General features: G+C 36.6%; 1 long non-coding RNA gene across 6 annotated transcripts in view; it reads right to left on the minus strand.

Moving 5' to 3' along the window:
* The window catches only part of LOC148110039 (uncharacterized), a 322,676-nt gene that overhangs the window by 74,481 nt on the left and 232,747 nt on the right, over positions 1 to 15,448 (minus strand). For 4 of the 6 annotated variants that reach the window (XR_015724383.1, XR_015724387.1, XR_015724385.1 and 1 more), the window contains 3 exons: positions 10,251 to 10,335; positions 4,283 to 4,371; positions 751 to 826 (listed from right to left, as the gene is read on the minus strand). This is a non-coding gene — a long non-coding RNA (uncharacterized LOC148110039). The remainder of the gene's footprint in view (positions 1 to 750; positions 827 to 4,282; positions 4,372 to 10,250; positions 10,336 to 15,448) is intronic. The other 2 variants (XR_015724384.1, XR_015724386.1) reach the window with 1 other exon arrangement.

Raw genomic sequence — 15,448 nt, forward strand, 5'->3', positions numbered from 1 at the left:
TGAGAAGGACATTTACAGCACTAATGCTTACAATAGAAAAGAGGGAAAGTTTCATATCAGTAATCCAAGCTTCCACCTCAAGAACGCAGGAGAGGAAGAGAAAAGTAAACCCAAAATAAATAGAAGAAGGAAATAATAAAAAACAGAAATCCATGAAGCCAAAATTGGGTTCTCTTAAAAGATCAATAAAATTGACAAATCTCTAACAAGACTGGCAAAGGAATAAGAGAGAAGCCACAAACTACCACTACCAGAAATTCAAAAAGGTATATCATGACAGACCCTGGATAATACAGGAATACTGTAAATAAGTGTACACACGTAAGTCTGCCAATTTACGTGCAATGGACCAACTCTTCGAAAAGCACAAAGCACCACAACTAACCCAGTACAAAATAGATAATTTGCATTACCCAACAATTATTCAGGAAATGGTTATCTCATAATTTAAAAATTCATAATTTAAAAGCTCAAAGAAAATTTCCATCCCTAGATGGTTTCACTAGAGAATTCTTCCAAATGTTTACAGGAGAATTAAAAAGCCAATTTTACACAATCTCTTCCAGAAAACAGAAGAGGAGAGAGCAATCTCAATTCATTTTATGAAGCTAATATGCCCTGATAGTACACAATGTGAATATATATAAGAAAACAAAACTACAGACCAGATCACTCATAAAAATATATGTAAAAGTCCTTAAGAAAACATTAGCCAATAGTATTCAGCAATAAATAAAAATAATTACATACCAGGACTGAGTAGAATTTATTCCAAGGATGCAAGTTTAGTTCAATATTTGAAAATCAGTGTAGCCTGCCATATTGTCTAAAGAAAAAAATATATGATCATATAATTTGATGAGGAAAAGCATTTGACAAAATTCAACATTCATTCATGATAAAAGCTCTCAGAAAAGTAGGAATAGAGGGGAACTTCTTCAACTTAATAAAGCTGATATCATACTTAATGATGAAACACTACATGCCTTCCTTCAAAGATCAGGAACAAGACAAAGAAATATGTACTCTTATTCAACATACTCCTGGAAGTTGTAGCCATTATAATAAAGCAAGAAAAGGAAATAAAAGGCATGCTGATCAGAAAGAAAGAACACTATCCCTATCTGCAGATGACATAATTGTCTACATAGAAAATTCCAAGAAATCTACAAGAAAATTTCTAGAAATACTATGTGAATTCAGTAAGGCCACAGGATACAAAATGAATATTCAAAAAATCAATTTCATTTCTTTGTACTAGCAATGAACACCAAAATTAAAATATAACAATTACAATCATTCAAAAAAAAAAATACTTATGTGTAAATCTAACACTATAGTACTATACTGTATTTGCATTTGTATGCTGAAAACTGCAAAATGTTAATTAAAGAAATCAAAGAAGATCTAAATATATGGAGAGACATACTATGTTCATGGACTGGAAGACATAACATATTAAAGGTGTTGCTTCTTAAATTCATATACAGTTGACCCTTGAACAACACAGGTGTTAGGGATGCTGACTCCTCACACTGTCAAAAATCCACATATAACTTTTAACCTCAAAAACTTAACCACTAATAGCTTACTGTTGATTGGAAGCCTAACCTATAACAAAAACAGGCTATTAATACATATTTTGTATGCTACATGTATTATATACTATATCCTTACAATAAAGTAAGCTGGAGAAAAGAAGATGTTATTAAGAAAATCATAAAGAAAAGAAAATACATTTAGAGTACTATACTATACTTATAAAAAAATGTGTATAACTAGATGTGAGCTGTTCAAACCCATGTTGTTCAAGGATCAACTGTATAGGTTTAAACTAATTTTCAGAAGCTTTGCAGTTATAGGCAAGATTATTTTTTATATATGTGAAAAGGCAAAGGAACTAGAATAGCTAAAAAACACTTTTTAAAAAGAATAATAATGGGGGAGAAATCAGTCTACCCAATTTCAAGATTTATTGTGTAGCTACAATAAACAAAACTGTGTGGTCTTGGTGGAGTGATAGACACACAGATTAACAGAGTAGAATAAAAAACCTAGAAATAGACCCACACAAATATGGCCAGTTGACTTTTGACAAAGGTGAAAAACAATTTAACAAAGAAAGGATAGCCTTTCAACCCATGGTGCTGGAGCAATTGGACATCTATAGGAAAATAAATAAGAACCTTGGCCTAAACCTCACATCTTATATAAAAATTAACCCAAAATGGATGATGGATTTAAATGTAAAATATAAAACTATTCTACCTTTTCAATGTCAGGAAAAAGAAAAAAAAAAACCAGGAGAAAATCTTTGGGATTGAGATCTAAGTAGAGTTCTTAGACATGACACCAAAAATACAATCTATAAGAAGAAAAATTGATAAACTGGACTTCATCAGACTGAAAACTTTTGCTCTGCAGAAGGCCATAAAGAGGATAAAAAGACAAGCTACATACTGGAAGAAAATATTTGCAAATTACATATTTGACAAAGAACTGGTAACTAGGGTATATTAAGAACTCTTAAAACTCAACAGTTAAAAAACAAGCCATTCAATTAGAAAGTGGGTAAAAGACATGAAGATGTTTGTCCTTGTCACAGTAGTTGTTTGCAGAAGACTTGAATTTAAAGACTATAAAAATGATATGTAGATACAAACTTCACATGCTGGACAAGAAAACAAAAAAATAAACAGGCTGTACTTTGGAATTCCAGTCATGATATTATTTAGGACTAAATAATTCAGAATGCTTAGATGCTGATCTAATAAAGTGTAGGTCAACTTCTGTGGGTAGAGCTGGGGATTTCCCCATATGGCATTCCCAGTGTCAATCCCAGGAGGGGTCTGAACTAGAAATGTGGGGGTTTCTGGGGAATGAGACTTTTACTGGAGAGAGGAAAACCTCTCTTCTCCTTGGAGGCCTCTTGGGAGTACTCAAACATTCCCAGATGGAGCTGGTGAGTAAGAAATCCCTTTCGCCACCCTGAGATATGGCTCTTCTAGAAGCTCTACTGTAGATACAAGTTGTTCTATGTGGTACTTCCCAATATCACTCTGGTCCACTCGTATGTTGGACAAAATTTTGTAGGACTTGCAGCCTGGTCTCTGCTATGTAGAATTAGAAGAGGAACTGGTTTTTGTTTTGGACTGAGTAGCTAAGGGTACAGAAAGGACCCCTGCCACACAAAACCAGGTCAGAAAAATGGTTATACATCTTTGCATGTCAATTTCACAAGGGTCACTGACAATGGAGGCAACATATGGTGGCTTTGGCCAAATGAAAGAACATACAAGACCTGCTTTATCCTGCGTACCCTCAAAACAGCACCCTTTGGAACACAGGAAAAGTTGGTGGAACATTTGAGAGAGATGCCAATTTTGAGTAATCAGTCTGGTTTGTGAGACTGGAGCTCATATCACTTGGGTATTTAGAGGAAATAAGATAATACTTTGTAGTCATTGGTTGTTGAGGCTGGTACATTTGGGTTTCACTAAGTTAGAGAAAAGCTCACTCTCCCCTTTTCAATAACACAATGTCTTTTCATTAGAAGCCTGAAATAGCAGGGTTTTTCTCTGCTCTTCCATTCCTTTGAAACCCCACTCATAATTAGCTTCCCACAACTCCTAGGTTTCTTCCACCATTACTCATCATCCTGGTCTATTTGTGTTACAGATTATGATTCTCAACCTCCATCATCTTCACCAAGGTTAGTACCATTTTGTTATTTTAAGTCCATATTGCTAATCTTTGGGGGAACATACCTACTTCTCCCTTATTACTATATTTAGTACTTTCAAATTAATCTGGTATGTTCACAGAGGTTCTTAATCTTAGGGCTCATGGCTATGGAGATGCATGGATAAAATTCAAGCTGTCTAAGTTTGGACAGGAAAAAAAATGCACATCTTTATTTTCATTAACCTCTAACCATAATTGAGCATTTCCTTTTTTTTTATTAATGTAAGCAACAAATTACAATGAAATTAATGGAACATAAAAGCTACTTTTACATTGCATTCTAATTGTTTCAGGTATCTCAAAATTCACTTATGTTCATCACTAGTTAAAATTATGGTTGTTATTAGATGTGCCACTAGATCTTATTATTTAATATGTTATATCACATATGAGCATGTTATATCACACATAATATGAAAGACATATATTACATCATAAATTTAAAAAATATTTTGGTAATTCTTTCAATCAATATAATTGGTTTCTTCTGTAACCCTATATTTTTATGTAAAAAAAAAAAACCCAACAAACCACCAACCTTATTCTGAGAAAGGATCCGTAGGCTTAACTGTCCAAGGGACTAACAGCACAAGAATGATTTAAAATTCTTGGAATAGCCAAATTTCTCTAAAACACAATGGCAAAAAGATTAAAAGCAACTTAAATGCTCAGTGACAGAAGACTGGCAAAATAAATTATGATATATACTTAGAGTAGAACATTATCCAGTCACTCAACAATGCTATAGAACACTGTTTAATGGCATCCATGGGTAGATACCACAATATGTTAAATAAAAGAAAAAGTCGTACAAATGATTATTTTTTGTAAATCAAACACACATACACATACAATACACATATGTACACATATATAAAAAATGGGTGTCAAAATACAGAAAAATGTTAACGGTTCTTTACAGATGGTGTGTAATAGTTTTTATTCAATTCATTTGTGAAAATTTTCTATCAATTTGTAATTATTTTTACAAGAAAATAAATAAAAAATTATCTTTATTTTTTTAAGATTTTAATTTATTTATTTGATGGAGAGCAAGACAGCGAGAGAGGGAACACAGCAAGGGGAGTGGGAGAGGGAGAAGCAGGCTTCCCATTGAGCAGGGAGCCCGGTGCGGGGTTTGATCCCAGGACCCCAGGATCATGACCTGAGCAGAAGGCAGACGCTTAACAACTGAGCCACCCAGCCACCCCCAAAATTATTATTTTTAAAGAAACTAAATCCTAAGAAAAATTCCAAAAAAATTGTCATTCCTACCCCTGATCAGCTATACATTCATCCAGTCAACAAATAAACTTCAGCTCAGTGAATGTTATAGAATGAAATAATGTTATCTATAGGATCCACTATTATAATGGAAAAAAAATCTACTAATTTTCATAAAAGTGATTTAGCAGCTGAACCAGTAAAAAAGTTAATTAAGTATAATTTATCAATTTTCTAGGCTATGGGACCTAAAGTCCAATCTGTCTTTAGCAGAAGTATCAGATATTCATTCCTTTCAAAATTGTGTCCCACCAACCAATAAATAATTTTGTCTTCAGAAAGTCCTGTCTTGTTTTGTTTTTGCTGATTTGTGTTTTTTTTTTAAAGATTTTATTTATTTATTTGACAGAGATAGAGACAGCCAGCGAGAGAGGGAGCACAAGCAGGGGGAGTGGGAGAGGAAGAAGCAGGCTCATAGAGGAGGATCCTGATGTGGGGCTCGATCCCATAACGCCGGGATCACGCCCTGAGCCGAAGGCAGCCGCTTAACGACTGCGCCACCCAGGCGCCCCTGTGTTTTTGCTTTTTGAGTGTCTTGTAGCAAATAAAAATAAACTTAGATTTCCATTATACAAATCCTATTTAAAAATAAGCATATTTTATAACAACATGTTTCTGAATTCACATTCCCCACAACAAAAACTTCTATTTCTTCTATAATTGTGCCATACTTTACAGTTTTGAATAATTCTGAATCTTATTGTCACTAGAAAAGATATTCACTGTTATTTTATTTCTATATCCGGGTATTAGGAATTCCAAAATGCTACTGAGATAAACATGACTATCATAATCCTTCTATGCTATCATTTTGCTAACATGTTATATGCTAACATTAGCTGGAAAACAATACACTAAGTTTTAAAAATCCTCCTAACTAAAGGTTTTCTGACTTTAAAATACAACTCTTCTAAAATTAGACATTCATCTAATATGCAAGATGTAACTATAAAGTAATTGGCCTCATATTATTGTTTTTGTTCATAAAAACACCAGAAATTACATAAGAAATGATGTCTCCCCTCTGAGTAGTCACCTTGGGAGCCCACAGGCTAACTTCAATGGCATTTGCCTTTGCACAGAACAATATCAAGACCTTTCTTTTGGACTTGTCTTTAGTCTGTTCCATTTTATTTTATTTTATTTTATTTTATTTTATTTTATTTTATTTATTTTTTAAGATTTTATTTATTTATTTGATGGAGATAGAGACAGCCAGCAAGAGAGGGAACACAAGCAGGGGGAGTGGGAGAGGAAGAAGCAGGCTCATAGCAGAGGAGCCTGATGTGGGGCCCGATCCCATAAGGCTGGGATCACGCCCTGAGCCGAAGGCAGACGCTCAACCGCTGTGCCACCCAGGTGCCCCTGTTCCTTTTTATTTTAAACAAATGTCTTCATAGGCAGCCAAACTTTGTCCTTTAGAGTTGGATTTGATCTTCATCGATAGCTATAAGTAATCTAGAATAGGACTGGGGCCCTGGATATACCAGGTAGAATGAAGTAGATACAAAAGAAGGATTGAGGAAAATGCAAGGTGACATTCAATGTGAGGGGTGATACTCAAAGTATTCAACAAAAGGTATGCCAGGACAGAGACCAATCAAAACAGATGTCACTGGAGCAAGGTCCTGGAGGACACTGACCAAGATCCAGGTACTAACTTTTTAGTAGCTGGGTTATGAGGTGTTCTAGAGGGTCCTAGAAGACAAACTATAGCAGTGGGGATAGGTGGGCATTTGGGGGTTTCTGAGCTGTGGCAATTACCAAACAATAAAGGAGATTTGAGGTATTATAATGTCTACTAACAGACCTTCCAAAAAGTGAAGAAGCCACTGCCGCTGCTGTTTTTGTGTGGCTCGGGCATTGACTCTGAAGGCACTTCCCAAGGGTTGTTTGAAGGTGTTGAGAGCAATAATATTGGAATAAACATGCAGGAAACCAGGGTAACTATTTTGAAGGGCATTGCTTATCTGAATATTTAGATTCTCTAAACTCATTTAGAACAGGCACCATGCCTTTTTCACTTTTTCTCCCTAGCACCTAACATAATGCTTGGCATATGGTGGTTGCTTAATAAATATTTGTTGAATGAATGGTATGTCTATTAAAGAAAATAACTTCAAAGTAAAATTTCATATTTAGGACCTTTTAAAATTTTTATTTTTTAAACCTGTAAACTCTTCATTCTATTAGAGATAATTCTAAAAATCTCTTTACAGAGAGAAATCTACCAATATTTATTTCTGACTCAAAATGCTTTGGATAGCTACCTACTTCTCTCTGGAAAGCAGTCCTTTCCAATGTTCTTTTCATTATCACATGACTTAAAAAGCCACAGGTAGATGAGAATCTGTCTCTAACTCCTTGAAGTTCCTATTATTTCTATTCACAAAGAATCTTCCTTTTAGCAGATAGGACTTGAGGCTTTCTCAAGGCCTGAGCTGCTAATACTGTGACCACCATCAAATATTTATCAGACTACGGGTGTCTCGTACTATACATCATACATCATTTACTTCTCCTAACATCACAGTTGAGAAAATGGAGTCCCAAAGGAGCTAAGCAACTTCCCCACATTTGCACACCTAACAAGTGGTGAAAATATGTTCTGAATCCAGGCAACTTTATTCCAGAACTGAGGACCCTTAACCAACAGAGTATAATAAGGAAAAAGAGCTTGTTTATCTTCAATCGACAGGGCCGAAGTTGAAGGATTTCCCATACCTAAGAAGTGAACATTAGAGCTCTCATTACATTGACTCTCAAAAAGTAGGTTTCAGAAGGGAGATTTCATTTTATGTTCATTTTACAAGTGATACTGAACACGTATGATGTTGAGGCACTGTTCTAACTTCTGGGAGGGCAGGTGAGAGACCCACGACCTCTTCCTGTTTTGCAAACACAGTGCCTAGAAATTCACTCAAGTCTTCTAGGGCTAATTTTTCATTATTCCAAATGGGGGAAAAAAACTGAACCCGTGTTCGGTCTGAATTTTGGATCCTAAGCAATCATCATCCTTGATTAATTGCATAATAGACATGTCTCTAGAGGGGGAGGACACCTACTGTTTTCTTCCTCTGGCTTCCCTGGGGGAGTATCTGATCACCTTTGACATCCTGTTCTTACAAAGATAGCAACAGAGGGAGGAGGAGGCGGAGGTTACATGTGAAAAATATAAACTATTTGGAACACAGGTATCATCTAAACATTCCATTAATGTGGGCAGCATTTCTCTGCTACTGCAGGATTACCCTGTATAATGCTGGTATTCAGAGCAAGTTCCCTACAGGCTAATGGTTTCATATATAAATTTTAGGCTTTAGGAGGCATTTCAAGTTATACAGTGGCTTCATGTATTATCATAATTTGGAACAGTAGAAACATTAACTGAACTTTGTACCTTCCTTGAACGATTAAGTTTTACTTTAAAGGGAGGTTAATAAATAACCAAAGAGAGGGGTACTAAAGAACTAACCCTGGAATAGTAAACTGTACTAAATGCCCCAAGCAAGCTGAGAAATACAAGAAAATACTTTTTCACCATAAATTATCTAACATGTGCTTAAAGATTGGTCTGCTGTAAGTGGAGTTGGTGACTCCAACCCACCTCTGCCCTGTTAAGATTTCAAGGTAAAATAAGGGTTCCTGATAACAACAACAGCAAAACAATAACAAAACAACAAAGAGTTCATTTTTCTCTAAAACCTCAAATCCTCAATATTAAAGTCATCCTAATAGTCTCAATTATTTATTTTTATTTATTTTTTCTTATTGTATGATGCATAACTTTCAAACTCCTTTTTGGAACAAAGTACAGCATAAACTTTTTTAAAGAAGCAAACGAACAAATACATAGATAAATCATACTCAGGAGATTCCTTTCTTTCACCTAAAGATTTGATCTGTGGTAAACTACAACTTTCTTTGGGAGAGATCACGTTTTAAGCAATGTTATCACTATGATATGAAAGAGTACTTGAGACTTAAGAGCAGATTTTGCTAGAAAATAAAAAGTGAGATATGCCAGCCTTTTCTGAGAGGTAAATGTGCCAGTACTTTCCCTTGTTCTACTTCTGACCCAAGAACAAAACTGCTTTAGCTTTAAAACTGAGCACCAAAATCTTTGTCTCTCAAAAGTAAAATGTTCAGGTACCTCCATCTTCTATTTTCCGGGAGATAAATCACATTTAAATCTCAAATTTAAAAGAAATGTCTCCCTCACACTCTTTTATTATACTCCAAGGCAAATAATCAAGTTAACCATCTGGTAGTCTCATAACCCATAAGAATAAAATGTTGAAGAATTTTTGTCAAAGGGGTTACAGAAAAACCAGTCCTTTTACTTCATGGATTTCTGATTTTTCTGGTCCTTTAAACTTTCTCCTCTCCTGGGTTTAAGTCAAATTATCAGATCAATAATACATGATGCTCGAACATTGAGATTTCAGGTTCAGGAATGATATGGCACATGCAAAATAGGCATTACAACACTCAATTGTGCTTTGCGGAAACTATGTCGTAATATTCTGAAAAAATAGTTCAAGTCATAAAAATGCAGTGCACTGACCCCCCGGAGAGAATTGTGTCCACAGGTCCGGGAACGATGTCTGTTGTCCAACACTCTCACCCCACGTCTGAGCCCTTGTGCTCCATGTGGTTTTTCTCTCAGGGATCATTATTGGGTTTCATAATGATTAGTTTGTGTATGAAAAAGGAAAGCTCAAGACTATAATTTCATACATACTTAAAAAAAAAAGCATATAAAGAAAATTCAGTAGCGAGACAAGTAATCTCCTGGAGCCTGCTGTGACCACGAGTATACCTGTGAGAAGGCTAAGCTGATAAATGAGTGTCTCAGCATGTATGGGGACAAACCACAGAGGGGAAAGCTTTGTGTCCCTTTAGCTTAGGGATCCCTGCTCTCCCAGGTCCCCCTTCAGACGCAAGGAGAGCACCCACAGAGAAATAGAGCAGCTGTTAAAGCCAATGAGTATTGGGGCCATCAGAGTCAGAAATTTAGTGACAAAAATAGGGGGGATATTTCTTTTTATTTTGGCAACCACATACTTACAGAGATACTTTTCAGTAAAGGCCCACATGAAGGGTAGATTGAGGAAAAGTGGAGGTGAAAGCAAGGCCCAGGGGTAAAGAGTACATCAGGCATAGAGGACCAGGAGGAGGAGTTAAAGCCACATGAGGAGTGAGGGAGGCAGTGCACATACCTGGGGAGCGGTTCTTCAGCCTCTCACCCGCAGTCTCCTTTCACTACAGATCCCCAAGTCCTCTCACCTGAAGAGGAAGCGTAGCCTGGAGAAAAGAAAAACCTGGCTTTAAATCCTGGGTTAGCCCCTCACTCTCTGTGGGACCCTGAGCCAGTTACTCCATAGCTCTGTGCCTACGTTTTCTCATCTGTGAAGAGGAATACCTACCGGAGAATTGGTCAAAGAAAACACCTGCACCATTGCTTGGCACATAGCTCAATAAATGTAGATTTTATTATATTCTTATCAACAGCCATGTCAACATAACTTCCCTTTAAAAAAAAAGTGTTCAAAACATATCCCATCTCCTCCAGTTGTACTTAAGATTTAACAAAAGGATAGGTAACTTCCTCACTTTCCCTTCCTTTGGTGAAATAAATTAAGGAGTTTTCTATATTTTTATTTGTATTCATCTCTTTATTCCTCTACATACAAAAAGTAAATTCTTCAAAACAACAGCATGAAAATTAACATCCTTCTGTCTCTCAGAGTAGATAGCTTAGCAGCAGAGAAGTCAGGAGCCTGTGTTCCTCTGGGGATGGAAAACTCAGTGGCAGAAAAGGGGAAAGAAAAGCCTATGGAAAGACAAAAGGGAATAAGAACTGAGGGCTAGTCTCTGGGTTTTTACCGGGAGGAAGCCCTTTGGCCTGACAAAGCCAAGTTGTCCTGCCCCATCATCTAACCTAGTAGTTCTCGACTGAAGAAAGTAATAGGCTAAGAGCTGAGAAATGAAACTGATGGTAATGCTGGACATCTGAGCATTAGGCTGAAAAATACAAGTTCAGGTTAAATCAGGTTGCAAAAGTCATATGTGTGCCCTTCTTGACTGAGAATGTCTGCTGAAAAGGGTATATACGTGTTTTTCATATACATTCCCTCAGTTGAAAGCTTTATTCTAACAAGCAGCCATCATCTCTAGATCGAACTAATGCAACAGCCTTCTAGCTAGTCTTCCTCATTCCACTCTTACCTGACTGTGGCCCATTCTCTACGCGGAGCCTGAGTTATCTTTGTAAAATATTTTGTAAAAGTATATCACTCCCTGATTAGAACCTATGACACTTAGAACAAATTCAGATTCCTACCACAGCCTGTGAGATCCTGCCTTATCTGGCCCTTGCCTTATTTCTAACTTTCTTTTGTACCCCCAAGTTTTCATTACATGAGTACTACACTGGTCTCTCAATTCCCCAGCTTATTCTGCCCTCAGGGCCTTTGCACTGGTTATTGTCTCTCCTTAGGTCTCTCCTCTCACAACTGCTCACAGTGACCAAGTCTTATTTCAAATATCACCTCCTTCTCCAAACTATCCCATCTAAAGAAGGATCCCCCCAAAATTCTCTGATCCCATTTAATTTTCTTTACAGCACTTGTCACTAGATGAATTTTTATGTATTTATCTGCAAGTTTATCATCTCTTTCTCCTTTTCAGAACATAGCATCATGAGAGCAGGGGTCTCATTATACCTAGCATTTTGCCTGGAGTAAATTGTTAGCTCCCACTATGCTTTTGTTGAACATATAAATGAATAATATGCAAATAGGGCCTAGATGCTAAAAGAAGAAAAAGGAAATGTGTTTATAAGAATATATTTCTAAAGGGTTGAGGGCTCAAAGGATATTAGGAAAATAATATCTCAGGGATTAGCCCTTCAAAAAATTTTGAGCAATGTTTATATATTCAATTAATTGATGGCTTCAGTCTAGTTTCTTATGCCTGTAGTTCAGGGCTTAGCCTCCTGTCAATGGTCAAAAGCCTTTTAGATAATCTATACGGAGAAGATTGAGATAGAAACTCAACAAAGACGACAGTCCAGATCAGAACTGCAGATTCTAAAAAAAAGTAAGAGGACCTTTGGGGTGCTCCTGATAATTCTATTACTAAGCTAGTCACTTAAGATATAACAGAATGAAATATTCATGAAAATAAAAAATCACTTCAAAGTAACAAAAGGTCCAATAAAAGTCCTCTTTCACAGAAATAAACATACATTTAACATCATTTTAAGCTAACATGAGATTTGAGATTGGAAAGAATGAGTCATTGATTTTGTAAATAAAAAATGTGGCACAATCATGGTATCTGTTTGGCAAGTTTACTTATCCATATTTCATAATTAGGCCCATGACTTCTTTTCCTTATGTGAGGCTAATTTCTCTTGCAAGCTCAAAGCAAATCTTGTTTTAAAAACAGTTCAATGCTCTCAGTTTGTGTTGATGTTCAGAAAAACTGGTTGTTTCAGACATAACTTTCAAATAGACAATAATAAAGCACGTGATATTAAGTAGGTATTCAAATATTGATGCCATAACAAAATGCTATCTCTTTACGATTTTTAGAGAATCCTTCATTACAGATGCTTCAGGAGTCTGGTGTTCACTTCATACAATTATTTTCTAAGGCTGTAGGCAACTTAACTCAGAATTTCCTGTGAGGCCCATTAAACACACAGATTCCTGAGCCCCCTTCAGAGAGTTTCTGTTTCTAGAGATCTAAGTTGAGGTCCAGGAATCTGTATTTGTTTGAAAGGCTTCCCAGGTGTTATTGAGGTCTGCCAGGCTTAGAAAATGGTGCTTTTATTTTATTTTATATATTTATTTTTCTCTTAAAATAAGCTTTAGTAGCTTATTTTTATTCACTTGATTTAAATTCTAGTTAGTTAACATTTTTGGTAAAATTGGTTTCAGGTGTAGAATTTAGTGATTGATCACTTACACACAACACCCCGTGCTCATCACAAGTGTGCCACTCCATACCTATCACCCATGTAGCCCATCCCTCAGTCACCTCCCTCCATCAATCCTCAGTTTGTTCTCTATAATTAAGTCTGTATGGTTTGCTTCTCTCTCTCTCTCTTTTCCCTCCCCCCAGAAAACAGTGATTTTTAAAAAGATTTTATTTATTTATTTGAGAGAGAGAGTGCACGTGTGCAGGCAGGGGAAGGGGCAGAAGGAGAGGGAAAGAATCTCAAGCAGACTCCATGCTGAGCATGGAGCTTGATCTCACGTTCCTGAGATTATGAACTGAGCCAAAACCAAGAGTCAGATGCATAACTAACTGGGTCACTGAGGCGCCCCCAAAATGGTGATTTTAATCCACCCTCCAACTCAGTCGAGAACACTTTCATCCACATTCCTTGTTACTCAGATTGTTTTGAGCTCTTCCAGAGTGGGCAATCTCATATCCATGTAGTTTGTTACCCTTTATTGGAAAGGTCTCATTGTCAGAAAGCTTTTGTTTACATTAAACTGAAATGGGCCAGCGACTTCCTCACATTGGTCTAGGGCTGCCCTCTGGCATGACAAGGGTTGTTATATACAAAAGCCCTTCATTTTAATACAGCTTTCAGATCCACCCAAGTTTTTCTTCTACAGATAAACAATCAGTTTCCACAAACAATTGCTCGTAGATCCTTTATCATCCCACTGCAGCATCTATATTCTCTTTTCAGAGCCTTCTCCTCCACCATTGTCAGAACTAGAGTCCCTAAAACAACTATGAACCACTTGACCCTGCATAGCAAGGCAGCAACATGTTGCCAGAGATCATAGGGAACTGGACATACCCTATAACGTTGGTTCTCAAATGCTGACATACCAAATGATGCCACAATGTGAAGGCATTGTCACCAGTCCATGGTGAAATGAGAAAAATGTCTAAGTTTATTCAATGTAAAAGACTGTACTTGTTTTCTATACTACACCCTGCCCAAATCCTTTTAAAATTTAACTTTTTTAATGGAACAATTAGGATAAGAGTTTGCTTGGTTGGTTGGTTGGTTGGTTCACTAGAAAGTTAGCCATCCTAAGTTGATGAGCCCCATTTCTTTAAAAGTTGCACTGTCCATGAAGATCAGAATTTGGGAACCACTCCCTTAGCTTTGCCTCCCTTGACAATGTACTTATGTTCTCCAATCCAGCTCTTGCCTGAAGAACACCAACAACATCATAAGGCATAGTGTCTCACAAACCATTGGATCATTAGAACCAACGGAGTTTTATGAAAGCACAGATTCCCAGAGTGCACCACCAGAAATTATGGTTCAGGAGGTCTGAGGTAAGGCCGGGTATTTGCATTTTTTAAAGGTCCCTGAATGATCTTGCTGATCATCCAGTATTAGAAAGCTCTTTCATGATGTGCATTTATTCAGTATGCCTCTTTTATGTATTTATAACTTAATATCACCAGGAAACAGGGTTGATTAGGAAAGCAGAGGTCTGGTCAAAAGCAGCCAAGCAGATCTTGATATATAAATATTTAGCCTGTTTCCTCCTTAGGTATGAGCCCATCTGCAATTGTTATCCTTCTCTGCTCTTTTAGCCTTTTTCTTATCAGGCCAGGTCTTTTGGTTTAGTTTTAGACCCCTAGCTCTACCTCCCCACCTCCACCCAATAAACTGTCCCCAACACCCATGGGTTTTATCAACATTCCTATTAAAAATTAGTGCTGAAAACTGGATATAATATTAATACATAATAATCCCCTTGATAATCTGGACACCCAACTCTGTTACTATAGCTTCACCTTCACTTTCATAGAGGCCCCAGCACACTAATGTTGTTTGAGGTTTGGACCAATCCATGCTATCTGGTTTCACCTAAATTCAAAGAAGCAGTTCTCCTTCATTCCATACAACTGATGCTTACAAAATTTCCAGTGACACAATTATTCAGGTTAAACACTTCAAATTATTAATTTTATCACATTTGCTTCAGTATCTTTTCAACAGATATCGTTTGCATTCTAATAATTCCATCCAACATACTCTCTTTCCTAGAGAGCATCTTATGTAATGGGTTCTATGTTGTGTAAAGTTGAGAAATATAACATCTATGCTGTCATTCAAATTAGCTGGTAACATATTTTTCAACAGTGATGGCAGAAAACACAGTGCTAGTGCTTCTTAATGATTCTGCTTGGAAGTAGCTAATGTCACCCCTCACATTTCATTGGCTATAGCAAGACATATAGCCAAGACTCACACTGACAGGGTAGGAAGTTCTAAAAATTAGGGTCATATGTACCTTTCTCCATTCTTTTGCATTTTTTCCCTGTTCTCCAAAATTTCTCAAAGAATATGGTTGTACTATGATTATATCAGTTAGATTGCATATTGCCTAAAATGTAATTTGTCATGATCTGGGGATTTGTATTCATC

This window comes from Ursus americanus, chromosome 5 (assembly GCF_024610735.1).
Source record: "Ursus americanus isolate L20-20 chromosome 5, mUrsAme1.1.p, whole genome shotgun sequence".
In the NCBI taxonomy this organism is placed as follows: domain Eukaryota; kingdom Metazoa; phylum Chordata; class Mammalia; order Carnivora; family Ursidae; genus Ursus; species Ursus americanus.